Below are 27,285 nucleotides of genomic sequence, written 5' to 3'. Positions count from 1 at the left end.
TTTGCTGTGCAATTAAGGACTAATTGGGCATGACAGTTCGTTGGCCACAAATGACAGCAAACATGGGGTGAAGATCAGTTCAGAACGGGAGCCACTTTGCACTGCCATACAGCCAAACGGCCAAATCGCAAGCCAAACCTACTCGCAGACGGCCTTCGGAACCAGTCGGATCCTTGAGCCCGTATACGACCGCAGCGCCACCACATACATCCGGGACCTTCCTACACTTGCCACTCTTCAGTGCCTGATCCCACTACCACTTTCTAGTATGCGCCGCTTTTTCCACCGCTTGGTAATGGGTATCTCGACAGGTCATTTCTTGTTTCCGTACTTTATAAACTGCATATGTTTCATTTCCTGATCTAAAATACTGAACAAAAACTACTTCATAAATAATTGAAACGGTTTGCGCCACTTATATTTTGTATTTAAACTAAAAAAAAGCTTTTACTGGCCCCGACATGCAGTAAGGCCAGTACCAAAGATTTCACATATTGCGCACTTTCGGCACCACGGGTCGCTCCTGTAGGTGGAAAAGGTTTCCGCATCGTCCAGTTAAAATATGACGCACTGATATTTAGTTACTCTCTCCGTGCCCGCTGGCTCGCTTGAAGCCCAAGAGACTTGGAACCGCAAAAAAGTTAAGACGCTTAAATATAATTGCAAAGCCCCTTTAAAGGGAAGATGGGGCACTTCTACATTTGAGAAAAAACGTTTGAATTGCGTTCATCTGGCCTTTAGAGTAACAGATATCACAATTATATTTCAATGCGATGCGCCGGAGAGCCATAAGAGCAATTTGAAAATAGGGCTGAAGCCCCGCCTCCCTAGCCTTGGCAAGCCAAAAGATCCGTCGATGACGTCACGTACAGCGACTGTCTTTCGCGTTTTTCTCGCGTTTAAAAATACTTGCGCGGAAAATGGTTTTGGTATTCGGGTTCACGAGGTAAAAATACACTAGAATTCACTTCTAACTCAGTTTTTTCAAGAAGCTCCGTAGCTTCCCTTTAAAAGCTTGCAATGAAAACCGGAACCAGCAAGGATTTTCGACCCCTGTCAAGGAAGCCAAAAGTGCCCGGAATACCATGTATAGGAACTCGATGCTTAACTTGCCCAACATTCACTAACCACTGCTATGAACCTCCCTTAAAATTTCTTGTTTGTTGCTTTCGTCTTCTGTAAGCCCAACCATTATCACCATGCACACCTTTTTCTGGGATTTGAACTTTCTGTATAGGGACCCAGAGGTGCAAGTACAGCCATCTTAAAATCTGAAGTGATGCAGGAAAGCCACTCTTTGCACGTGTAGGAGCCATGCTGCATCAACTGCAGCTGGTCAAGTGACAAATTCAATGAAACAGTGCCGCGCACGGCACTGCGCTTGGAAAACAGGGGAGGAGGAGAAGGAGGCAAAAACAGAACATATGCCAGTGCACTAGCATAAAACATCAGCAAACAGACTTTCCCACGTGCCAAAGGATTCTTTGCTCCTCATGTGATCGGTCTCGATAAATAGCGGCGCGGCAGCACGTGGAAGCCTATGCAGGAACTGCACTTGGAGTTTAGGGAGAAAGCCTCCCTGGCGGAGGACCTCAGAATTAACACAGACCCCTAAGTGGCCGGGGACAGTTGTACAAGAGGAGCTGATCTAGAATACGACCGGTTGTTGTAAAGCCACAGGTTAAAACGATGAACTTACCGTGACCTGAAGCTTGATCCGGTTCCATACGAACTGTTGGATGGGGTCAGGCTCCAAAGGCACTCGCCAAACGCCGTCTACTTGAAGCCAAGCTGTTTTCCATGAGGCTCCTGTAACTGTAATCGCGTTGCATGTTTAGACAGCGGGAGGTTAGTGAGCCCCAATGGGTGTCTGTCGTCTCCACCATAAATCAGAAATTCTGCCAGTTCAGCACAACTGCCAGCCTGGGTTCTTTAACGTGGATCGCGCAGTGGCAGCAGACAACCGCATGCCGGTAGGGACGTTCATCCAGATTAAAACTGGCAGTGGCAGGGATTAAACCCTGGATTCTGCAACACTAGCCTTCATCCACGTTATCCGAACTGGTGGGTTAGCATGTCCAGTCACAGACGTCCCCCTCCCTCGTGTAACCGAGTTCAGAACCGGTGGATGAGGGATATTCCTCGGGGGGATCGATGGCCGAGTGGTCTAGCGCACACCAGCTCGGAGCACGTGGACCGAAAGCTCGCGCTGCAGAACCCAGGGACCTGGGTTGAACCCTGCCAGTTCCGATCTCGATGAGCATCGTACCGGCGTGCAGTCGTGTACCACTGCTGCGTAATGCACGTTAAACACACCAGGTTAGCGATTGTACCGCACTGGCTAAATTGCTCATCTACAGCTGAGACACCAGACGCCCACTGAGGCAGACTTCATTTTAGAGCGCAGCTCTTAGGCGCCCGTTTCCGGCTTGAGTGGCATCGGCGTCGCCAGTGGCGTAACCGTGAGGTCACGTGACCTCTTCAGGTCACGTGACCCCCCCCAGGTCAAGCGACACCCCCAGGCCACGTGACACCCCCAAGTCACGTGATCCCCCAGCAGTAGAAGCGACATGGAGGAGGAGAGAAGGAGGCAAGGGGCGGAAGTTGAAGGATGAGGTGAGAAGGAGGGGGTGGAGGTAGAGTAGCAGGCAGGATCACGAGGGAGGGGGAGGGAGGAGGGGTATACCCTCCCCTCAGTACCCTTCCCTCCTCCTCCTCAAGAGCTGCACCAATTCGGCGTTACAGGGAGTTGTAAACGGCTTTCATTTTTTTATTATTTTTTTTTATTAAAAAAGTGAAAGCCGTTTACAACTACCTGTAACACCGAATTAGAGCGCAGCTCTTGAGGAGGAGGGAAGGGTACTGGGGGGGGGGGTGAAGTGACCTGGGGGGGGGGGGGGTCACGTGACGATGCCGATGATGTCATCAGTGACGTCACTGATGACGTCATTAGTGACGATGACGATGCGGACTCCGATGACGTCATCAGCGATGATGACGATGACGATGCGGATGTCGGTGACGTCATCAGTGACGTCACTGATGACGTCATCCGTGATGATGACGATGACGATGCGGATGCCGGTGAAGTCATCAGTGATGATGACGATGCGGATGCCGGTGAGGTCATCAGTGACGTCACTGATGACGTCATCAGTGATGATGACGACGATGCGGATGCCGGTGACGTCATCATTGACGATGACGTCATCGGGGAGGTCACGTGACCTCGGCGGGGGGTCACGTGACCCTGGGGGTGGTCACGTGACCTCGGGGTGTGTCACGTGACTTCGGGGGGGGGGGGGGGGGGGACCTTGGGACCACCAAGGTCACCCCAAGGTCACGTGACACCCAAAGTCATGTGACCCCCGAGGTCACGTGACCCTGGGGGAGGGGTCACGTGACCTTGGGATGACCTTAGGGGGCCGCGTGACCTTGGGATGACCTTGGTTACGCCGACGCCGCTCAAGCCGGGAACGGGCCCCTAAGAGCTGCGCTCTAAAAGAACAGTGCTATGATCCGACAAAGGACGCCGGCGAACACAACAAGGCCACGATCGAACACATATTCTGGTCCTGCCCGGCCAGTCCCCCACCCTCTTCCCTCACACGACACTCGACACAACAAGACACTCAGTGGACGACCCTGCTGCTCAGCTCCAACTGCGTTATCCAACTCGCTGCAGTCACAAGAGCCGAGCAAGTCGCCGCCCGGCCCAGTCCGCCCAGCCACTCAGCAAGGGAGGCACCACGCTGGCCGTAGGAGAAGGAACCCAACGTTCTGGATCTTGTTAGGCTTTTATAAAGTTCATTCTCTCTCTCGCTTTCTTCAAGAACGCGTTGTGGCTGTGAACCGCTTTTAGAGTCAACAACGTTCTTGAAAAAAGCGAAAGAAAAAACAGAGTGAGAGATTATAGAGGCTATCTTTATTAAAAAGAATGTAGTGTCTAGAGTACCATCCGACGGCACTCTTGCAGGGCGTTCAAGTGCCGTCCGACGGTACTCCACTCACACGTTCAAGTGCCGACTGAAAGTCTAGTAAAAAACAAGTTCTCAAAACGAGTTTTTCGAAGCGGAGTGTAGCTTAGTGGTAAGATGCCTGTCTCATATGTAAACGATCCCCGGTTCGATCCCCAGTGCGGGCTTGCTTTTTTGTTTTTGTTTTCTCACACATTTTATTTTGCCGACGCATTTGGCGATATTTACATTTATTTTTTTACGATTAACACAGGAACAACGAATGTTGTCGCCGATATTTCGCTGAACGAAATGGTATGGGACTTCGCTTCCAGAGGTGCATGGGGTACAACGGGGCTTGGTTTGCCGGCTGGACGCCGCGAAGCGGCGCGTACGACGGGGTCAAGTCGGTCAATAGTTTTGTAATTAGCAGCCGCATACTGTCGCCGCGAAGCGGCGTGAACGCAGGCAGGGGGCTGTGTTAACGAGCTTGCCAGTGATACAGGCGCCGTGCGCCTCTTTCGGACGACAGTTGTAGGCGCGATTGGAGTGCCGTCGGACGGCACTGTAGACACAGCCTAAAAGGAATGACAAGTGCATCAGCGCGCCATCTGCTAGCCTACTAGATAAAAAAAGTGGGCGCGTTAAGTTAGTGAGCTCCAGACTCCGGACATCTGCGCTCGAGCGCGCGGGTTCGGAGCGTAGCTTAACGGCGCACTTCGGTACCGAGACGCCATCTGACACCAATTGTTTTAACGTTTCCGGTTCCGGCTTTCTGGCGCGCGCTTAAAGGGACACTGACACCCCCCAAAAAAATTTTTTTATTTTTTGACAGGCGCTTCATTATGGTGTCGGAGGACTACCCAATTAATATTTTGCAACAGAGTAGCGTATTTCTTTAATAAAGCCAAAAGACGCAACTGCTCGAAACCGAAACCCGACGGAGGTCGGAGAAGTGGAGAGAAGAGAGTGACTGGCGGAAGTCACGTGGCTACACCCGACCGTGCGTTTTTTTTGTTTTTTTTTCTCCTCTCCGGTGGCAGAAGACACGACATGCGGCGTGCGATGCGGCGTGTGGGAACTGCTTGCCGTGCGATTCTTTTGCAGTTATGTTTGTTCCGCTCGTTGTTCTGTACTCCAAGATGAGTTGTTTTGTACATTGAAGAGTTGGAGATGAGCAGTGAGTGCCCGTGGTGAATTTCCATGATCGGCTTCGAAAAGAATAAACCCAAGATGTTGCGTGAAGAGCTGGCTCACATGTCCTGCATCCGAAAAAAAGTGGCATTGTGCGACAGAGTTTCCTAAAGACCAACGGGATCGGGACCAATAGCTGGCTGCAATTCCTGTAGAACATTTACGGGCACCTTGGAAAGCGGACGCTACCTGATTTATATGCTCCTTGCATTTTGTAGAAAGTGATTACATTGAGTTCGCAGGTGTCAAAACGGAAATCCCATACCGTTTAATTCAGCGAAGTACCGTCCACAACATTTGTTTGTTATTTTTTGTTTGTTTCTTCAGTGATGATTGTAAAAAAAAGAAAAAGATATGTAAACATCAAAAAATGTTTGAAAAAAAAAAAAAATTCACGGGGCATCGAATTTGGTCCTACCACGTGTGAAGCGGACGTCTTTCCCACTGAGCTACTGGGGCATCTCGTTTCTGGTAGATCTCTTTCCTTAGTAATAATTCAGCCGGTAAACTGTAAGTTGGAAAGTTTGCTGTCGATTTTTCTCTAGCAAAAGCACTCCCGGGTCGAAGTCGGGAAGCACCACGCTTTGGGGACATTCGCACCTAGTAAAGAAATCGTACGCGTGCATATTCAACTTGAAGTAGACACGTCGTGCTTGACGTTTGCACGAGCGTTGTCTTCAGCCACGAGAAGGGAGCGACGGCTCGGCGACGTCTTCGTGCAAATCGGCTTGGTGGTCGGGCGTGTCGTACGTAATGAATACCAAATCTTTTGATCAGTCCCAAATTTCTCTTTTAACGGAAGACATAATTCGCCGGTACCGTGAACGACAGTTCTGAAATAGAGGTCCCACGCCCGTCGTCCGCTGCCATCGCCGTCCCCGCGAGTCCCACGATACGCGAAACGACGAACGCACAGAATGCTTCCGGTTGTCTGCGCAACTTTTTTTTTTTTTTCAATCAACGTATTTACAGCTTTTTAGAAGCCACAAAAAATGGGTTTCATATTTTTTTCTATTTTTAATATTGAGTGTGTGCCTTCAGTGACCCACGACTTTGATTAAATTTGGTGGTCGCATCGATACCTTAGAAAACGGCCCGTGACCGCGAAAAAGAGAGTGAGCGAGACTCGAACCGGCCAATTCTTGATCCGTGGTTTTCGGGCGGAAAGAAACCGAATTTCGAGCCGCAAATTCTGTTCTGGGTAGTTGAGCTCTCATATGTCACATACAACTAAAAACCTCGGCGAGCATAAATACCCTGTCAGTGTCCCTTTAAACATGGTTCCCGTCTCGTCGAAACGTCGAAAAAGTTTGTTCGACGACGACTTCGATGAAATAAGAGCGCGGAGACGGCAGCAAAAGCAAGAGCTTGTATTTGTGCTGCACGCTGTTGGTGCGGCGATTAAAGGTACGCCGAACGCCTTCTGAATTCCCTAAAGCCTTAAAGAATGACGGCTGAATGGCCGAATTTATTAGCTCGCCTGATTCTAAAATTGCGGTAAGGTACATGAACAGCTTTGACAAGCATTTGAAGGATGTATGCATGCCTCTCTACACCAGCACCATACTTTATTATTTTCCACGATGACGGGCACGAGCTGCCAAGCGATCGCCCTCGAAGTATCCACGCATCCGAGCAGGCGCGACTTGCGCGTCCGAGGGAGTCCCTAAAGGCTTCGGCGGAAGCACGAACGACGCCGAAAGCTCCGAGCACGGCATGGTAGCGCAGAACAAGCAGCTCCTACCCACGACCGGCCTACCTCGGTGCCGTTCCTGCTAGGCTGGAGCCTTTCGGCCGCGGGGTTCGGTTGATGCGGTCGCGGTAGGCGAGGTTTGGCGAGGCGAGCGCGGTGGCATCCTCGGAGCGTTCGGAAGCGAACTCGCTCGCCAGGGATTGCACACATCCGACGCCCCTGGTCCAGAGTGGCCCGGCGGCCCGGCTCGGAGCCCAAAACGCTTGGGTTTTGATGTTTCTTCCATCTCGTGCGAGACCACTGAGACCACCGTGCAAGGTAGGAGAGGGTATGACGTCGGCCGCGTAGCCTCCACCAGAGCCGTAGATGTAGAGTTTGGCCATTCGTTGGGAAGTATACGAGACAAATGAGGAGGCACCATTGGCCGAGAGCGGGTTGGGCGTGTTCCAGGGCGTCTTCAGAAATTCAAATGTGACCAACCAGAAGCCGGAAATAATACCCTGACAGTGGTCGCGAGAAAGAAACCTGATAACTGCATTGGAGAAACTCCCGATGGCTGAAAATATGGTACACGTGATGTTTCAATCACGCTCATCCAAAATGATGGTGGAAGAGTGCGACTAGCGGAACGATCGACATAACCCGTACGCCAAGCGCCGAGAATCTGTCGTTCGAGCGGTCACACTCTGTCCGCGCAAAACAAAGTTGAGCGGCGCATTCGTTTCTTACATCTTTCTGCATGATCATGATCAAAACAACACGTGCACCTTATTTTCAACCACGAAGAGTTACTACACTTCACTTTTACGCGATTATTAAAACCATATACGAACATAGACCTTTGATCAGAACTGTTTCTCGCTACCGCCGCTAGGGAACTCTTTTCAGATTCTGGTTGGTCAAGAGAGCATGCCAAGCCCTCTTTCCGAGTCTGCCGCACGCCCTGGTTCTGCCCGCGCCTCCCACTGACCAAACTCGCTACATATACGGCTCTGGCCTCCACAAAACATGCTCCCTTGACGCCTCGCCTCTTTCTCATTTTCCTCCTTACTCTCCTCACTCACCATGCCAACGTGACCACATCACGTGACCGTAGCTAGCCTTCGTCTTGCTATGGGGTACTAGAATACACCACAGTCTAGCTTTTGATCTGATAAAACCTACCGAACGGAGCGCGCGCAAGCCTGCAAGGGATCCTCCTACAATCAACCATCTATCTCACACGTGACATGTCACGCGCACCAATCGCCAGAGAGATCTGCGGTCACGCTGGGCACAAAATCGTTTAAACTTTTTATGAATAGGCTTCACCAACGTGCCCCCTCCTCGTACTTATAACCTCCTTGCCAACGTGTGAAACCACCGCGAGTAACCGCGAGACTGGCCGCGAGAGCAGAAACGCCGTCATCTCACCGGAAACTGACCTGTTCGAACTCTCGCGCATTATCTCCGACGACAGAGCTCGCGGAGTGCGCTCCGCCACCGTGCACCGGAAGTGAGACAATGTCGTTTAGTTTGACTCGAGTGCACTCTGACCGCTGGAGCGCGTTAACTTAACGCGCCCAGTGACTTATCTAGGTGGGCATCTGCAGAGCCATATATGTAGAGAGTTTAGCCATTCGTTGGGAAGTATAGGAGACAAATGAGGAGGCGCCATTGGCCGAAAGCGGGCTGGGCGTGTTCCAGGGCGTCTTCAGATATTCAAATGTAACCAACCAGAAGCCGGAGATAATACCCTGGCGGTGGTCGCGAGAAACAAACCTGATAACTGCATTGGAGTAAGTCTCGATGGCTGAAAATATAGTACACGTGATGTTTCAATCACGCTCATCCAAAATGATGGTGGAAGAGTGCGACTAGCGGAACGATCGACATAATCCGTACGCCAAACGCCGAGGGCCGGGAATCGACCGTCCGAGCGGTCATATCCCGTCCGCGTAAAACAGAGTTGAGCGGTGCATTCGTTTCTTACACCTTTCTGCGTGATCATGATCAAAACAACACGTGCACCCTATTTTCAACCACAAAGAGTTACTACACGTCACTCTAGGGTGACCAGACGTCCCGTTTTGGCCGGGACAGTCCCATTTTCGAGGTCCGCTTTTGCCGCCCCGTCTTTTCGTCCCAATAATGAATTGTGTCCCGTTTCCATACGAGTGCATAGTTTCAAAATTGACACTAAGCGAGCTGAAGCAAACCAAAAATATGCCTACTCGTTACAAGTATATTTTACAAAAATGACCGTAGGTACTTTATAATATTTAACCAGAGAGAAAAATGTTGAACTGTTCTTGCCCACAAACACTTTCTCTCTCGCGAAGATGCATCTGTAGAAATATATATATATATATATATATATATATATATATATATATATATATTGTGAGCGAAGAGGGGAGAAGGTGATTATTAAATTTATTGCATTAAAGTTAGGGAAAGGGAAAGAGAGCTATATATATATATATATATAAAGTTACTGGATATTGCACACATGTAGAATCTCGGTTGGCGACACTGCACTCTTTTTCGAAAATGCCAAAGAAACGTATGTGTGTGTTCACCAATGGAGGAACCTTGTCGAGAAAAGCATTGAAAAGAAACTAGAAGAGGAACTCTTCAGGTCTCAGAGGGATGGGTGCAAGTCCTTAAAGAGACGAAAGCAGAATGTATGCACCGCCGAGATTTCCCGAGTCGTTAAACTGGTGCTGTGCTTCTCTAGAAGCACGTCTCCAGTGGAGCGCGTCTTTTTAATTATGAACTCCATGTGGACGTGCGAGAAGTTTCGCCTTCTTGTCTTAACATTGCGAGCAATGCTATACTTGTGCGGTTGAACTTCCCACAAAGGTGCGCAGACTTTTATAACCAAGTCTTGCAGAATAAAGTCCTGCTTAGAAAACTTCCGCCATAGGCGAATTACGCCCACACAAACAAAGGACCTGAAGCAGTAACTTCCAAATGAGTGCATGCAACTGAAGTGTGAGCGTGGCTGTTTCGGGCTTAGTGCAATATGCGAACGTCATGAAATAAGACAAGTTATTTCATAAAATCTTTCTTCCATACTCAAGTTTTAGTACGCCCCTTTATCCCCCCCCCCCCCCCCCCCCCCCCCCTCTTCCCGCTGCGGCGGCTGGGATGTCCCGTTTTCTACCTTGAGGAATATGGTCACCCTACCTCACTGTTACGCGCTTATTAAAACCATATACGAACATAAACCTTTGATCAGAACTGTTTCTCGCTACCACCACTAGGAGATTCTTTTCGGCTTCTGGTTGGTCAAGAGAGCTTGCCAAGCCCTCTTTCCGAGTCCGCCGCACGCCCTGGCTCTGCCCGCGCCTCCCATTGACCAAACTCTCTACATTTACGGCTCTGGGTGTCTGTAAAATGTCTTATTGGCTGTTGGTGTTGTTTGAAATGTAAACGGTAGATGAGTTGTCCATATAACCGTTGAACAGTCTTGCAATAAACCAGTTGAGAGTAGCGCCTTGTCCCTGTCGTTTGTGTTGTTTTCTATTGTCCCCGTCTCTTTGCGCTTTTAAACTTTATACCTACTATCGCGAGCAATATGAGCTGAAACAGCTCATATTCTCCGCGATAGTACACACACAGCCCTGCTTTACCTTGCTAAGGAAGGTAACCGTTTGTTGAATAACGAGAACTTTAGAAGGCTCAGAACATGAAACCAAACTCACCTCCGAACAACCTCCGAGAGCTCGCTGAACCACTTTCAGTGCCTGGCCTGGCGAAAGAGTCCGAAAACAATGAACCACCACCGTCGTCGCAAGTACAACGTTTTGCCGATGGGCGCGCCACTGAAACAGGTTTTTGTTTAGAGTTGGGAAGTAGGGGAATAGTTTTTGCTTTTCGCGCCTGCAATATCTCAATTGTTTCGTTATTCGCTGTATGTGGTGACGAGAAGAAAAAGGTAATTACTGCGACGCGCGTAAGTGTGGAGCCATCCAGAACGACGTGAGAGACGATAGCAGACAACCGATACACAGTCCGGGTTCACTGAAACCGTTCGGCTTCCTCCGCGACAACTTTTCTTGGCAATGCAGTGGAAGGTACAGGCCCGCGTCTCCTCTCCCATTTTGAGTGTACGCAGGCTCTCCTCCTCTCCCCGGAAATGGGGGAGGAGGAGAGCCCGCGAACACTCAAAATGGGAGAGGGGACGCGGGACGTACAGTCGGGGGGAGCAAAAGTTTGCGGGGCACGGCAGCGCGTACCGAAATGCGTCGCCGCGCCGTGCAACGGCGCGCCGCCGCATTAAATAGCCCCGTTTTGCGCGTGCGCGCCCTAGGTGCTGGTAGTCATGTCTCTTTCGCTCGTTTCAGTCCGACTCACTCCTGATAACCGGAGTCGGCGCCAGGGGCACTAGCTGCCGTTTCGCTGGCTGTCACGCCTCGCGTCCTCTTCCGCTGCCTCAGCAACCGGGATGGGTGACAAAGCGCCTGGTTACCCCACCCTGCGAGCTCCGTCACGAAGCGCGGCGGCAAAGGCGGCTGAAGCAGACGTGCAGCATGACAGCCAGCGAAGCGCTAACTCGTGCCCCTGGCAAGGTATATGTACATGGGTAGCGAAGCTTCGGCCAAAAAGCGGTTCAAAACAAATCGCCAGCGACATCGACCTGGAGGGTCACGTGAAGGATGCGATTGAAGCGCGACTAGGAGAGGTGGGGACAAACATTATTAAAATTAATTAGTTTGGGACTAGAAGTAGAATCATTGGTATTTTTAAACAAGCTAAATATAATTATTAGATAATATCAATCATATTTAACGCGCTACAAAATTCAAAACTGTTTTTGTTTTTGCTAATATTATGCATACTTCTTATTAGCGTCCTCTGTACGCCACTAGCAAAAAGGCCGACTAGCAATAGCGATATTTGCAGTTTTTTGTAGACCTCGTGGGCGCGCGCAAAGGCAGTCTGCTGACGTCCGTCTGCTTGCTTGTGTTTGGGCCTCCACGTGCTCTTAGCTTTTAATTGTTTTAGCGGCAGTTAACACCGTTTCGGGAGTTTTTTTGTTTGCTCGGGCGTGATTAGCCCAGTTACCTGCGCGGGAACTCAGCTGTCGTGCGCTTGGATCTTGGACGCTACTGCGCCCAAGGGGCTCAACGTCTTTTGCGACGATGAGCACAGCGCGATACGCAAAGAAACGGTGCTCCGTGGAAATGTGTGAAAGCAATACCCGCACGGCTGGCATCTCGCTGCACCAGTTTTCCCTCGACTCTCGAAGGTGAGACTTCGCTACTGTCAGTGACATGCCTGCTGTGTAATGTATGCCCCTTGTTCGGTCTTCTCTTAACTCTTGTTAGTTTTACCTAAAACTATTAGTGTTGTCTGGATGTGCACAAGAAACTACACCTGAAGGCGTAATATGTTATACTAGGAATGTTTTAAGTTCGAAGCCACTCTGACTTCGCAGCGTTGTGTGCCGTCATTATAAAAGTGCCCACGATATTAAAATTTACCTGTACCGGCCTGGCTCTGAGGAGCCTAGTGTCGTGATCATCGGCGTGGTTATCAGTGGTACAACACAGATATATAATAGGGCATCTGTGCGTAAGACTCGTGTTTTTACTCTTCATCATGTACACAGAGCAGTGATGTCATGCATTTGTTAAGGTCCTTGCACTGATTTGCTTTGGTTTGCGGACATTTTGGCTGCATTTTTTTTCGTAAGTATTCACGGCACCCACATAGCACCATGCATTATCTGCAGGCGCGAAGCCTGGGTTCGGTTCTGCAACAACCGAAGTCTACAGGTGAAGACTCCATGGCAGCTACGAGACAGGGTAGTTTGCTCCTTACATTTCGAGGAGTCAGCTCTCCTGCGCCCTGGACACCTCCGTCACAATGCGTTGCCAAGTGTGCTTCCCACAAAAAGTAAGCAGACTAATAAACCTTCCGTGCACTTTGTGACTAGGCATGGTTAACCCGCTCTTAGAAAGATGGTTACCACATGGGGTTGAAATATTGCTTTTGTGGGCTCATTACATTTTTATATTATTTGCAGAGACGACACATGGCGACATTTCCAGCAAAAGCTCTCCAGGTTCAGCAGTTTTGCATGGTGAGCTTTTTTCACTGAAACTAACATAAAGTGGCAGCAACTGCCAGCACCACTGCATTACCTCATGGTCTTCATGACTTGAGCATTTTGCAAAAGAACTAGGTGAGATTAGCTGGGAAAAGTTGGTTGAACATGGACAGAGGTACTGCTAGAAGTTCATTTCAGGCCCGTTTATAATGACATGTTTTACTTGAGGTGACATAATCAACGTCACAGAGCATCTTTTGCCTTGCCGACACCCAGTCTTCCATAATAAAGCTGCCCATTAAAGAAAGCGATTTACATTTTGTGTTAAAATAGGCGAATTCACCATAAATTTGCAGAGGTGAGTGTTACACCCTTATTGAGCTACACATGCTTCGGCAGTTCAGACTCACGGAGCTTCTGTAGTCACCCTGATGACCAGTCTTCCGATATGAAACTTTCGTGGGAACAAGGTGATTTTTTTTTTTGTCGTGTGTTAGAATAGACACATAGGAAGGAACTCAACTACTATTCCATGGCCAACTTCACGCTAAATTTGCAGAGAGGATTTCGCCAGCCTCATCGAGCTGCACATACTCCGGCCACTCAGACTGGTGGAGTTCCTGTAGTCACCCTGACGACCAGTCTTCTGAATTAAACCTGTCATAAAAGAAGGTGAACATACTTTTTATGCGTTCAAATAGGGGAATAAGGGTGGACTTCCTCTTCTCCTTTGCTAAGTTCACATTAAATTTGCAGAGCGGATTTCTGTGGCTTCATTGGACCACACATACTCGTGCACCTTACTAGAGAACAGTCGACTAGGAGCCAATATTAAGTGGTGGCCGAATATTGCTTGAGCTGTCTTTTTTATTCCCTTTTCTTTGTGAGGTTGCTTTCTCAAGTGGTAGAAACAGCGCAACTTGACGTAAAACAGGAAACAAGGAGTATACAGACAGGCGCAGTAAAAGTACACAGAGAGGCACTGTTTCTGCCAGCTTAAATGATCGACCAACTCGTCCAACTTTCCACTCTGTTGCACTTGCTTTCTTACTTGCAGTTTTTACAAAAGCTTTTCTTTCTTTTTTTTTTGCGGTTGATCACAGCTACGTTTTACGTCAAGATGCTGCTCCTGCTCAAGAGTCCAGCGGGGACGTGGCTGACATGGAGATTTTGGTTTCTTCACCGTCGCCTAGAGACTCTTTCTCTGGCTGTGCTGCTGGGCCTTCTCACAAATGTAAGTGCTTTCTATGACGCAAACTTTTTTTTTTTTTTTTTTGTGAAGTTATAAGATATCAGGTCGCAAAAATAAAAAGCCAAGGCTCGAAAAACACCAGGGGATACTAAACTTTATCTTGAAAGCAGATGACGGAAGGGGTCACATAACACCAGACCGACTAGCTGGCAGCTACAAATCGAAGTTTGTTCAAAGTTCACCACATTTTTATTTCATGGTATTGTCATTGTCAAGCACACAAAAAGACAAAAAAAATGTTCCACACGCAGGTGTTAACACCGTCAAATCAAAACAGCTGAACCGGTTTCACTGAATCATAAGTCTTCCCGCAAAACCTCAAGTAAGACAGTGTTTTTTAATGTTGTCGAAAAGCTGCCGTGGTCATATGTGTGTGATGCTGAGCCTGTCATGGTCCCTTGTCCTATCTGTCAAACTTTAGTCGCCTGTTGTTGTGCGAGCGCTTCACTGTTACAATGCCATGGGCATAAGTAAGGTATGGTCAAGCTTTAAGAAAATGCATTTCACAGTTTGGATGCCTATTCCGACTTGCATGTTTCTGTGTGCGCCCTTGTCTTTTTGGACTATCAGGTCTCTGGCCAACATGAAGCGCCTAGTCCGACATAAAGATCTATTATTGCTTTCCTAAACTTGAATTGAGTGTGTAGTTTGTCAAACTTGCGGTTCTTGTTTAAAGACACTTCAGATCATTGAGGAATGTTCTTGAGCGTGAATAGATTACACATTTAATAAACTGATGGCGATTGCAAGTTTTTCTTGGAAACCTAATCTGGGGGTCATTTGCCAAATTGCAGCACCCTGCAAAAGCCGCAGCATCGGCGACAAGAAGGTGAACGCCTGAGAGCCAAGGTGCGACAGCTTCAAGAGCGTAACAAGAGGCTGCAAAGAAGGCTGCAACGACAACGTCAGATGAGGACTGTTGCCAAAGTCGTTGAGAGTGTCCGCGTTCATGTGTCTCCTCGTGTCGCCGCACTCGTTGAAGCCCAGCTTAGAATGAGCAATGTGAGCCGGTTTGGCCAGAGATGGTGCAGCCACAACAAAGCCTTGGCTTTAGGCCTCTACTTTCATAGCCCCAAAGGCTATAAGTATCGCAGGCGACTGCTCAGGCTGCCATTAGTAAGGTCACTGCCGCTATGGCTTCAGGGTGTGCCACTAAAGATTGGATTTTACCCTGGCATTTTCGAGCTGATAAAGAGGCGGGCAGCTTCTTTTCCTCGAGCCGATCGGGCCTGCAGCATAGTCTTTGATTAAATGCACATCAAAAAAGAGCTTTCATACAACCCCTCGTCTGACAGGTTTGAAAGACTTAAAGAACATAGTGGACAGCAAGGCAAAAAACTGGCAAATAATGCTCTTATGTTCATGGCGAAAGGAGTCCGAACACCGTGGAAGCAGCCGCTTTGTTATTTTTTGCTCACAAAGGCACACCTTCAGATGTACTAAAAGATCTCTTTTTCCAGTGCTACAGCGCCCTTGTGGACGCTGGCCTGAAGCCGGTAGCTGTTGTATGCGATGAACGGTGCCAGAATGTGTCTCTTTTTCAAGCATCGTAACTGCCGAAAAGCCTTAAGTAGAGATCAATGGCAAGCCACTTTTTTTCCTTTTCGATGCTCCGCACCTTTTGAAGTGACAAAGAAACATGTTATTTAAATACGACTAAAAAGTTGGTGATTACATAGTGTAAAGTTCCTACATCAAGGAAGCTTATGAAAAGGACCGTAAACTTGAGACCAGTTGTATGCCAAAGCTGAAGGAGAAGCATTTTAATTTGACCTTCTCGTCAAAGATGTCGTTGAAGCTAGCAGCTCAAGTGTTTAGCAATCACTGCGCAGCTGCAATGTATGCCCTTGTTACTTCTTAGCAATTGCCAGCCACAGCTGTTCACACAGCGAGATTCGTTGAAAGAATCAACCGTCTCTTTGACAGCCTAAATAGCTCGCAGAAATCTGCAAAGACGCCATATGCCTCTGCAATCTGTAACGGCTCTATCCATGAGGAGTTTCTGAAAGAGTGCATTCTGGTTTTTAAGAGCCTGCAAGTACTCGGATGTGGAAGGCAGCCGCACTGCATTTGTGGCTTCTGCTTAACAGTTAGGTATCTACTGCTGCTGAGCAGTCACCTCGCGGTTAATTTCGGTTTTTCTCACCTTTTAAGCCGCCATCTGAACAAGGACACCCTTGAAAACACTTTTGCTGTTATACGTTCAAAATCAGGTGCAAAAACGAACTCCACTTTCCGTCAATTTCAGGCTGCGTTCTGGGCAACTTTTGATTAGCAACCTATTCAAGCTGTCGGAAAAATCAAACTGTGCTGATGACATGTCTCTCCTTGCTATACGTTCCCAGCAGGCCTTTTGGCACCTTCTCCTCGTCTTGCCTTAGGAAGCACAGTTTTTCTTACCACGGCAGACGATTCGCCTTCAAACTACCCCTTGGCAATAGGAGAGAACAACATGGTTTATTTTGCTGGGTGGCTGGCATCGATATTCCTCAAGGTTCATTTCTGTGTAGGAACATCCCAGAAATATGAGTTCGAGGACAGAAAATGCGTGTTTTTCTTAGGGAAATCAAGTGCTCTTGTATTTGAGTGTGAAAGGAACTGCCGACTCCCACTTTAGAATCCTCTCAGTTCCTTCTGCTTCTTTCATATTATTTGTTGAAGCTTGTGAGGAAGTTTCGAGACATGTATCAACAACCTAATTTCAAAGGAGAACGTAGGACGGACTCTTTGTGTCCTTTTTAACCAGAAGATTTCAAAGTCTCTGACTGTATGTGACGAAAGTGTTTATGATAATTTGTTTTCTCTGATTGCCAGAGTCATTCTGCACTGGTTCGTGCGAGAAAAAAAAATGCTGACTATTTCATACAGTAGCAAAGTGTAAAGCTAGGCTGCAAGTGCGCAGACCACGTATGCGAGACCACCCATAGTACTTTTTAAAGCAGTGCAGGCATGTTCTATTCGAGCCTTTCATTTTCTTCGGTTTCTTGAGGAGTAATGTAGTCTTCTAACTTATTCACATATATAAAGTTTAAAGCTGTGAAGCAACACTGGCTTATGAAGTTCAGCATACCACAGGGCTCCAAGAGGGTTTACTCCACTTGGCTTCCTTGACCTGCACCAAACAATCGCTGCGTTGCAGTGTAGCAGCACCAGCAGATGCAAGTTAAGATATTTGCAGCATTATGGTACCTTGCCCAAGGAATGTGTAGAAAAGTGGGGCTTTTCTGTGTATTACAGTGGTGGCCTCAGTTGTCGTCGAAACACTGTGGAACCTCCGAGTTATTAGTGGCTGACTATCAACTGTCAATGTCCTCACAACATCCAGCCGATTGTACAATGTCTTATGTTATAACAGTGTGCCTTATGTACCGATCTACTAATTTTCTTTGACCATGACCTTTTGAAAATAGTTGATACCGATTGTATAATTCTAGTGAGTAATCTGAGTGAATGATTGTAAGTGAATAAAACAAATAAAACGCGACTGTTAAAGCGACGTTGGACTTGCATTAGAGTTACTGTTGTGTATTTCATACGCCCAACACACTCCAGCAATTTGATTCACTCTTTTTTGTGACATTACAAAATTTGCTTTAAGGTTTCTCACATACTTCCCAGGGATCCTGAAGGAACAAAAAGCAAAACACTGCGGCTGGAGTTTGACCACAGTGCAAAGACACGATGGTTGTGACGAAATGAAACTACTCTCATAGCAGGTCGGCTAAAAAAGTCGGCTGCAGAAAAAAAAAACATTTCGAACAAAATATAAGAGCAAGGGCAAATAAGGGTGTAAACGATCCAGTATTCCAGTATAGAGTAAACACAAGGTGTAGACACCCCAAGAAAAAGCCGAGACTGCAGGTAAAAAGAACGACATACACTAAAAAGTATCAAACAAAGCTCAAACACGGAGCTATGTTTGAGACTTTTTAGTGTATATGTCGTTCATTTACCTGTGATCTCTGGAATTAGTTTTGTTTAATTTTCGCGCCAAACCGCACGCACGCATGACGTCACGTTTTTTTCCGGAAGTGTCGTAATTTCCTGTTGATTTTTTGTTCCGCCGGAAGTGTCCCCACGACTCATAGATGGCGCTAAAGCAGCTCCATGGGCCGCCATTTTTCCGACATGTGGGCTTCTATGGAAGCTTCGCTACCCATGTACATATACCTTGCCCCTGGCGCCAATCCCTGTTATCAGGAGTGCGTCGGAAAGAAACGAGCGAAAAAGACATGATAGCGAGCACGAAAGGCGCGCATGCGCAAAGCGCGGATCCTTAATGCGGCGACGCGCCGTCGGACGGCGCAGCGATGCATTTCGGCACGCGCTCCCGTGCCCCGCAAACTTTTGCTCCCGGCTGTACCTTCCACTGCATTGCCAAGAAAAGTTGTCGCGGAGTATAGTTGGGCTTTGGTCATGTCCGAATAAAAACCTCGGCGAGCATAAATACCCTGTCAGCGTCCCTATCGAAAAGTATGCGTTCGAGAACGCTTGGGAGTCTCGTGCTCCTCGAGTGCGCACACGTTGCGTTGTGCTGGAGGCTCGGCGTTTGAAATACAGGCTCCGACGTTCTCATTTTGACAGTGATCCTACTACATGTCTTTCCCGCCTTCCAGGGTGGACCCGACACCTCTCAGCTAAGCACAAAATGCAAACGACCGAGACTCTGCCATCCCATTTGTACCGGGCGGCGTATTTTGAAATCCTACCCAATACAGGGGGGCGGAGCCAACAAAAAAACAAAAACAAACAGAACAAAACTATGTCGACTCCTATTGGTCCACGTGACTATGACGCCATTGGCTGTTTTCTTTAGCGGCAGCAGCTTCTTTTTTATTTTTGTTTTGTTTTAATTACAAATTCACTGTAATAGGCAGTTGCGCGGGTTGCAATAAGGGTTAAAATAGTTCGCGATACTTTTAATTAGGAACAAAAGTCGTTGCGCTAGCATTAAATAACGTCCAAAGATGCGATTGCACGGCCGAGACGACGCGGACGGACGTGTGTACGCTGATGTGCGCGCGGGCTTTATCTCGCACGCTTCCAAAGGTTTGTGGTTTCTAGTTTATGTAATTGTGTTTTTATAGTCTCGAGCATCTCCGCGCTTTGAAACACGCCGCACTCAAGAATGCCAGTGTCAGTTTGATGGAGGCGATACTGTTTGTATTGTACGCCGAGCTAGGGAAGCCGTTAAGCCTAACTGGAGAAAAGTTGTTTGCATTTATAAATGTCGTGTTCGAAAGGTACGTACAGTGCCAGACCAGCTGAACCTATCCCAGACAAACAGTTGTTTAGACTGGTGCACGACCGCGAGAAGCGCACATCCGAGAAACTGCCTACGATAGCAGCCACCTTCGCTCAACTCCGAGACATTCGGAAGGGTTCCGCACCGCGGGAGACTGCAACGCCGAATCTGTACCGCGGAGTCGCACAGGTTCGCTTGCGAAGGACCTTAACACGATTATATGCGAAATATAAGATAGTCGCACTTTAGGGACACTTATCAAAGCTTTGGCATGCTCTTGTGAAGTATCACAAAATTTGCAACTTCAAATTTGTTTCTAGAATAATGCGGGTTGACTGCATACCTCCCGAAAAAGTGGAACCTCGTTTGATTATTTCAACCTACCTAGGCCTTCACAGGCATGAAGCAGTCTCTCAACACGAACAATGACCCTCTTGTCACCATATCAAATGAAAAACGAGTTGGCTGGACCGTTATAGGGTTGAAGAAAGTGTATATTCAGAAAACGGTAAAAATATATACAAATGTGCAAATAAACTTGAATCCTCCTCAGTTTGTGTGGACTTGATTTTCCGGTTCTCTTCACCGGTCTTGTCACCGTCCCGAAGCTCCGGCAAACCAGCTGTTCACCTGCTTGGTCGTCGAATCCAGGTGCTCTAACAGTGGCACCTGGATTCATACACTTGCAGGCACCTACCTATCTTAAAATGGCAATGCCTCGGGCACCTGCCAGAATTAAAGATAGTTGGGTGGGTTCCTTCAAGTCGATGCCAAGAGTTGCTCCTGCCGGTGAATTATCATTCCAGCTTCTCGTCTGCAGGTGCCCCGGGGTCGCCGCCTAGAATTCCCGCAAGGGCCTCAGGTCATTACAGTTTGTCTGGTTGTCGCTGAAACACTCATCTGGATTATCGTCCGAGTCGACTTGCACGGGGCACGCCAGACTCCGTTGTTCAACCCTTGCCACTAGCTGCTCGCTCCCGGTTGGTTTGCCCCTCCTATTCCTGGCTGGATCCCATACCTGCCAACTCTTTCTAATTTTTCGTAAAATGTATGAATTGGGAGTAATTTTACGATTTTACGAATCTTGCTTCAAACCTTACAAAAACCTTTTTTTTTTTTTGTTGTTGTTTTTGTAACTCCGTTGTTGGCGGTATCTTGCACCGTCACAAAAGGACGATAGGTACCGTCCACAGCAGCGTCGTGGTTCTAACTATTTGTCTATCCGGTGGCCACGGATCGAAAACCAATCCAAAGCTCAAAGCCTTGTGTTCGGCGGTGCACGGGTGCACGGGTGCACGTTGGTTCGGCGTGCTCAGACGTTGTTGGGCCTCGTTGCTTCGGCCAGTTTCGAGGCGAGAAGTATGGCGTCTGTGTTTGTTGCACGTGTAACTGTAGCATTCTCTTGGTCACTGTGGCTTTGCGGCGCAATGCCGAACTCCAAACCTCAAAAGAGGTACTTTCAGGTGTTCATGAAGTCCTACACCTCGAAATTTCCGTGCTTCATGCCACCCAAAAAGCGAGAGAAGTTTGGATTCTGTAGCACGTGCACGTGTGATGTGAGCGTTTCGCACGCTGGCCAGGCTGACATTAAGCTGCACATCGCTTCGCGTCACCCCCCCCCCCCCCCCCCCCCCCCCCCCCCCCCGCCGCGGCTGCGGAACTTTTACAAATTTGAAAGTCCACAGGTTGGCAGGTATGGGATCCCCTTCACCAGAATTTAGTTGCACTAAATTTCTCATGTGGCATGTTACGCAATCTGTACACAGTTTCCTAGTCACATCACTTTGTAGCCCTAAAACAATTATGTTGTGTGTGTGTCTTTAGGCAGCCAGAAGTTAGTCAGCCTCAGTGGGCATCAGGTGTCTCAGCTGTAGGTGAGAAATGTAGCCAGTGCAGTACCCCTGCTAGCCTAGGGTCTTTAACGACCATTAGCATCCCAACAAACAATATATTTTCCTGCACAACCGTATGGTACAGCCAACAAACTCCCCATTTTGACTGTCATTTATTAACTGGAAACTTCAACCAGTATATTTTTCAGTAAAGATAAAACATGCAATTTTTCCTACCTACCAAGGCTTTCCTCCTACCGTATTGCAGCTCGGGGCACATACAGCAAAAGCTTCTGCCACACAGCAGTTTTAGCTTGTCTTGATAATTGATGCGACGAGTCACTTGCTGTAAATGATCAATTTAGCCAGTGCAGTACAATTGCTAGCCTGGGGTCTTTAACGTGCATCATGCAGTAGTGATATTCGACCGCATGCCGGTACGATACTCATCCAGATAGAAACGTGCAGGGGTGGCAATTGAGCCCAGGATTCCTGGGTTCTGCAGCGCGAGCTTTCGCTCCACGTGCTCCGAGCTGGTGTGTGCTAGTCCACCGATCCCCCTTTTTTAGCTTGTCTTATTAAACTGACTGACTGCAAGCTCATTTCCATAAAAAATATAAGCATGTCTTCACATTTGAGATAACAAAAACAATCTCTCATTTTAGCAGTAGCCTGCATAGCGTTCAACATCCCATACTCTTGGCTAAAATGTATGTTCTACCACTTTTGCTGTTGTACACAGTTAGTGCAGACAGGGAATTCTTTTTGTGATAGGGTTAAGGATGGTGTACTAACACATCTATCATTATGTTTTGCGATATTCTCTGCCTCAATGGTTTCTCTCATTGAGAAATTGAGGCAGAGAATACAGCAAAACGTAACGATAGACGTGTTAGTACTCAGTCTTTAACCTTATCACAAAAAGGATTAGGCTACCTAGCCTTACATTAATTTTAATTTAAGTTGAGAAATCATTGAGGCAGAGAATGCCGCAAAACATAATGAGAGAGGTTTTAGTACTCCGTCTTTATCCTTGTCATAAAAAATTAGACTACGTAGCCTTACATTAATTTCAATTTGAGTTAGTTTACAGTTTAGCTTCCCATTGAAGAAAATAAGACCAATTATTTTCCATGGCTCTAGTTCATAATACAAAAAGAAGACAAAGAAAAAAGTATATATACCAGAGTTGTTAGTCAGCACTGAGTAATTGTCTTTTTTTTTTGTGTGTGGACTTGAGTGACTGTTTTGCGGGTGTGCTGTTCCTCCTGTACATAATGACTGATCAACTCGCCTGAACCTGCGTGTTAACGGGTAGTGACCCGTCTCTAATTACAACAATGACGACAATAGCCGAAGCCTAACAATATCTGGAACTTAGCACGTGTCCTGTGCTTTGCCAACCTCAGCGCGTGGCTATGATCAACATAGGTGGCACTTTATCGGCTCCAGATCTTGTGGCTGCGAGTTCAGGGAGTCAACGCTGCTCGTTTTTCAATAATTTTTGTTTTTGTGATGTTTATTGCATGGGGAGAAAAACGAACGCGTGTTTTATTGGTCATGAACGTCAGGGATTCATTTTGAGCGGTATTCATACAAAGTACAAAAATTGTTGGACTACCCTTTTAACTTTAATCCCGGTCCAAAGTTAACCACATTTCCCTACGAGGAGGAATTTTAGGTCACGTGACTGGTACGGCGGGGAGAAATGGCGGTGGCCCTGCGAGGGAGCGTTGCTCGGTGTGGAACTAATACATCAGTAGCTGCAATCTCAGGCGCGTTAGTCGGCAGTGAATGGTGGAGGAGGCTACCACTTCTGCTTTCGACATTCCTAAGCCTAAATGAATACGGTAATTGTAGGCATGGCAATGTCTTTGGAATACTATAGTGGATTGCCTTGACTCAATCAGCTGGGTAATGATAGCATGCAAAAGCAGACAGTGCCCCAATAGACCTTTTGCTAAATTTCCCATGCACCAGGGTGCATGCTAAAAGTGTAGTTACATGTGCTGGCGTCTGAAGTAGTAACTGTTCTAAAGCAAAAGCCTAAAACAAATTTTGCCTTGCATGTGCATTCGTCAAAGTCTTATTATGATAATTTACTTTGAATCTTTATTATGAGAAAGGCCAGCGCGTGCGAAGCGTGGAATTACACTTTCAGCATTCTCTTGATGCTTGGGTAATTTAGTAATAGGTCTATATTCACTGAGACCAAATTACATGGTTTTCAATTTATGATGGGTTTTATATATAGTTTACATGCTGACCAACCATGCTGCCGGTGTACCACCCGCCTTTCAGTGTTCACTTGCTGATCGTTTCTGGGACTGAAGTTCATCGTCCTTTTTCAAACTTAGAACGAAATTTCGATGAGGCTTGTCTTCACTTCAGACTGCGAAACATTTAGAAATTTTCCAAACAACGGTTAATTTGGTTTTACCTTATCCAATATCTGTATCACACGCAACAAAAACTGTTTCTTAAGCTGTTTGCCGCACTGCGTCGCGAAAACCCGGTAGCGCACATTCTTGGGTCCCTCCTTTTCGGGTACTTTTCCTTGAAAGCTACTTACATTCGCTACAACCAGTAGGTAGCACCAGCTACCCCCCATAATAAAATATGGAGATCGCTCATTCTGCCCTCGCCAAACTTGGCTAGGTACTTGTAAATACCTAGCAGGGAAACTTTTTACCATGGTTAAAGTTAATTAGCTTTAAGCAAATAGGTCCTGGCTTCCTGTTCGGTTTTCTCTTCAGAGACCCCAGCAATGGACCTTTTTCCAGAAGCTTCTGCGCATGCATACGCCCCCTTCCTTGTTCTTGCTTCCCGCTGTCACCATTTTGGCGGGGCAAAGTTCCAGTCAACCAACATATTCAGCGCTTATCGTAGCACGTATTACATGTTTTTTGGCTATTGTTCGAGTATGGGGCATAAAGGCCCGTTCTCACACTTGCGAATTTTAAGACAGAGTGCCTTGGAACCTCTTAAAATATCTTACAACGAGAGGACACACTGACACCATCTACAGTGCAATCCACTTATAACTAGAGCCCTGCGTGGATAACAGTTTGATTAATCCGCATCCGAACTGCATCCGCAAACTTTTTACATTATTGTATCCGATACGCATCTGCAGACTTTTTATCTGAACCCGAACCGCATCCGCAAAATGTGGAACCAGATCCAACTCACAATCCAAGCATTCATTGTACATCATAACATCAAGCGTAACTGAAAAAAAAAAAAAGAGCATTTTTATGTTGTTTTTTTATTTTTGTACAAAGAAATCTTCGGGTCACCATTCTAAGGGGATATCATTTTATCATTATCAGTTTCATCATATTTATATTAAAAGCGATCAGCCTTCCCGAGACACTACGCATAAAAGGAAAAATTATCTCAGTTATGCGATCATCCTAGGAGTCCGCGACACTCTGCCCAAAAGAAGCGCACAAAAAGGATACATATATTTATGTATTTTTTGTTTTGTAACACCTATTTTATGCAGACGCATACTTTTGAAACATAAAAGTTAAAAAAGGGCATATTAAATTATGACATTTCAGTTCCATCAAACAATCAAAAATAAAGAGGTTCATATTCGTCCGGCCACGACGCAGGGCGTTGTAGTTGGACGAATATGAACTACCAGACTTTTTGGCTAGGACTTTAAGCATACAAAAAAGAAACACACAGGCAATTTACGGGCTGCCTATGTGCGTGCGCTGTTGATTCTGAAACTTTACAAACTGTGGCCACCACAGGGTCCTTTGTTTTTGGAATCATGACCACACTACTCTTTGCAGAGAGGGGGACGTTTCTTCTACTTTCTTGTGACTTGTACGTTTGAGGTTTTCTTTGCCTGGAGAAAATTCTCCACTCTTTCCCGGCCAATGTACTAGCTTTTTCGGGACGATTGATGCCCTGCATTCTTTGCTTTTTGTACAGATAGCATTTTTGATGAGATGGGACGCATCAACTGAAGCGATCTTTAGTGAGAATCAGATCTTTCTTAGAATTCCTATCCTTTCTTCGAAAAACGTTTTGTGGAAATACGTTTCATGGACATACATTTCATGGACAGACTGTTTGTTGTATTGTTGACTACGCATTTCTTCACTAAGCCGCTAAAAGCTATGGTGCGATTCACTAAGGCCTGCTAACCAAACCATGCCTCCCTTTCCCCTGTAATCCAGGTGAGACGCAAAACGTTTGTTACGAAAATAACAGGGTTGTGTTTGACGAAACGTGTCAGGTTTTTCGATGAAACAAACACGGGAAGCCTTTTGATCAAACATCACGTGTCAACGAAACAATCTGTAGATGAAACGTCAGTCGACGAACTGAGTGCAGGGGTGGAACTGCTGCGCCATCTTGCGCCAGACGCATTTGTCTGCGCCATCCTGCACCTTGTTGCAGAAACTGCGCCACAGCCAATACCTTGCGCCTTTATGCACTAAATCGCAAAACGTGCAGCAAAAAAAATTCTGTTTTGACTTGGTTTCGGTTTCTATCGACCTGACTGGCAACAATGAGCGTGTTTAGCCTGGTTGGCCTCGGATTCGTTTGTTTTGTTTACTCTCCCTGTGTATCCCGAGTCGGAAACGCGCGAAAAAACTGGGGTTCGGATTCCAAGCACCACATTACCTGCGACTGGGTTGTTATTCTTCAACCATAAGCGGTTAAGCAAGTCGGCCGAGGTGAGGTCAAGTCGTTAAGCATCAGATTACGTAAAGCTCTGCGGCCCGGGATCCGGACGTCAGCCAGTTAAAAACAAATAAGCAAAAGATTCCTTTTAGTACTTTATTGTTAGAAGTTGGAACCGCATTCACGCAAAGTAATTCGCGATTTGGTAGAACTGAAACGTGGTCCTATTTGAAACGTTACTGGCCAGAAGCACTTACGCGAACGGTAGATCTCCTCGGCGTACGTTAACCTTGCTCCTGCTTATCGCTTCGAATACGATAACTCCGTTAATCGTAGTCTGCTGCTTCGATATTGAGTTACACAACAGGATAAACTCAAAATTTGTTGCCCTGTTCCTTTGCGCAGCTGCAGGTCCGTTGCTTACACACGTCACGTGGTTCGCACATATAATTACTATGTTGAGCATGTGTGGGTTGTGCGATAAGCAGTGCAGTTTGAATTTTGAGCAGCTGAAAGCCACTCAAAAACAATCAAGGACACTGTCTTCAGAAATGTATGGCACTTCCTTTTTGGTTCTCATTAAGGCTTACAAAGTGTTTTTGCATCTGTTACACTGTTATCCCATCTACCTAAATCCCCAACCACTCATGTTATCCGTGCTGCTAAGCACAATTGAAATTTCTCCCGTGCTTGTCTAAGACACTAGCTGAAGTTCAATGAAAACTGATCTGAGCTGCTCCTAGCCTGCTGCATAATGTAGTTTTAGCTGCTCCCAACCTGCTCCAAAACAGCTGTTTCAGCTGCTCCAAAGTGCTTTTCATGAGTTCCACCCCTGTGAACGCCACCGGGCAAAAATTTAGATCCGGATCCGCAAATATCCTTATCCGCAGTCCCTCGCATCCGCATCTGATCCGCAATCCGCCAAAAGTTGTCTGATTTTTATCTGCTTCCGCCAGTTTACTGTGGATATCCGCAGATAATCCACAGATATGCAGGGCTCCACTTATAATGATAATTAGAAAACCTGATAATTCAATCGTTATAACCTTTTATTGTTGTATCTGGACTAGAAGCTGGGCATTTCTAGTCTTGAAACTCTAGAAACTGATCGTTATAAGCAGCACTTGTAATATCTGGTATCGTTATAAGTGGATTGCACTGTATTGGGTAGCAGGTAGATTGCGGGACTGCCAGGTGGGAACTTGGTGGTCCTGCATATTTTCTATTTCTCTCGCACATCATCCTTTCTTGGCTCGGAAAAACTTTTGTCAATGTTATATACAACTTTTTCTAATAGGTATTACGCACATTTTACCTCTGAAGTCCCGCTGTGACGTACCTCGTCACTGGTTGCCTCGGTCGTACTCACACGCAAGAAATCTCTTAAACACTTTATTCCTTCGCATACCTGCGCGCAGCGGTATCG

General features: G+C 47.0%; 1 pseudogene; it reads right to left on the bottom strand.

Annotated features, from left to right (window-relative positions):
- The window catches only part of LOC121045506, a 30,087-nt pseudogene extending 19,499 nt beyond the window's left edge, over positions 1 to 10,588 (bottom strand).
- Between the last annotated feature and the right edge of the window lie 16,697 nt (positions 10,589 to 27,285).

The sequence above is a fragment of the Ixodes scapularis genome, unplaced genomic scaffold, assembly GCF_016920785.2.
Source record: "Ixodes scapularis isolate PalLabHiFi unplaced genomic scaffold, ASM1692078v2 PGA_scaffold6__148_contigs__length_123643588, whole genome shotgun sequence".
Classification (NCBI taxonomy): domain Eukaryota; kingdom Metazoa; phylum Arthropoda; class Arachnida; order Ixodida; family Ixodidae; genus Ixodes; species Ixodes scapularis.
The sequence above is the reverse complement of the archived record's forward strand: the minus strand, read 5'-3'. Positions and strand labels throughout refer to the sequence as shown.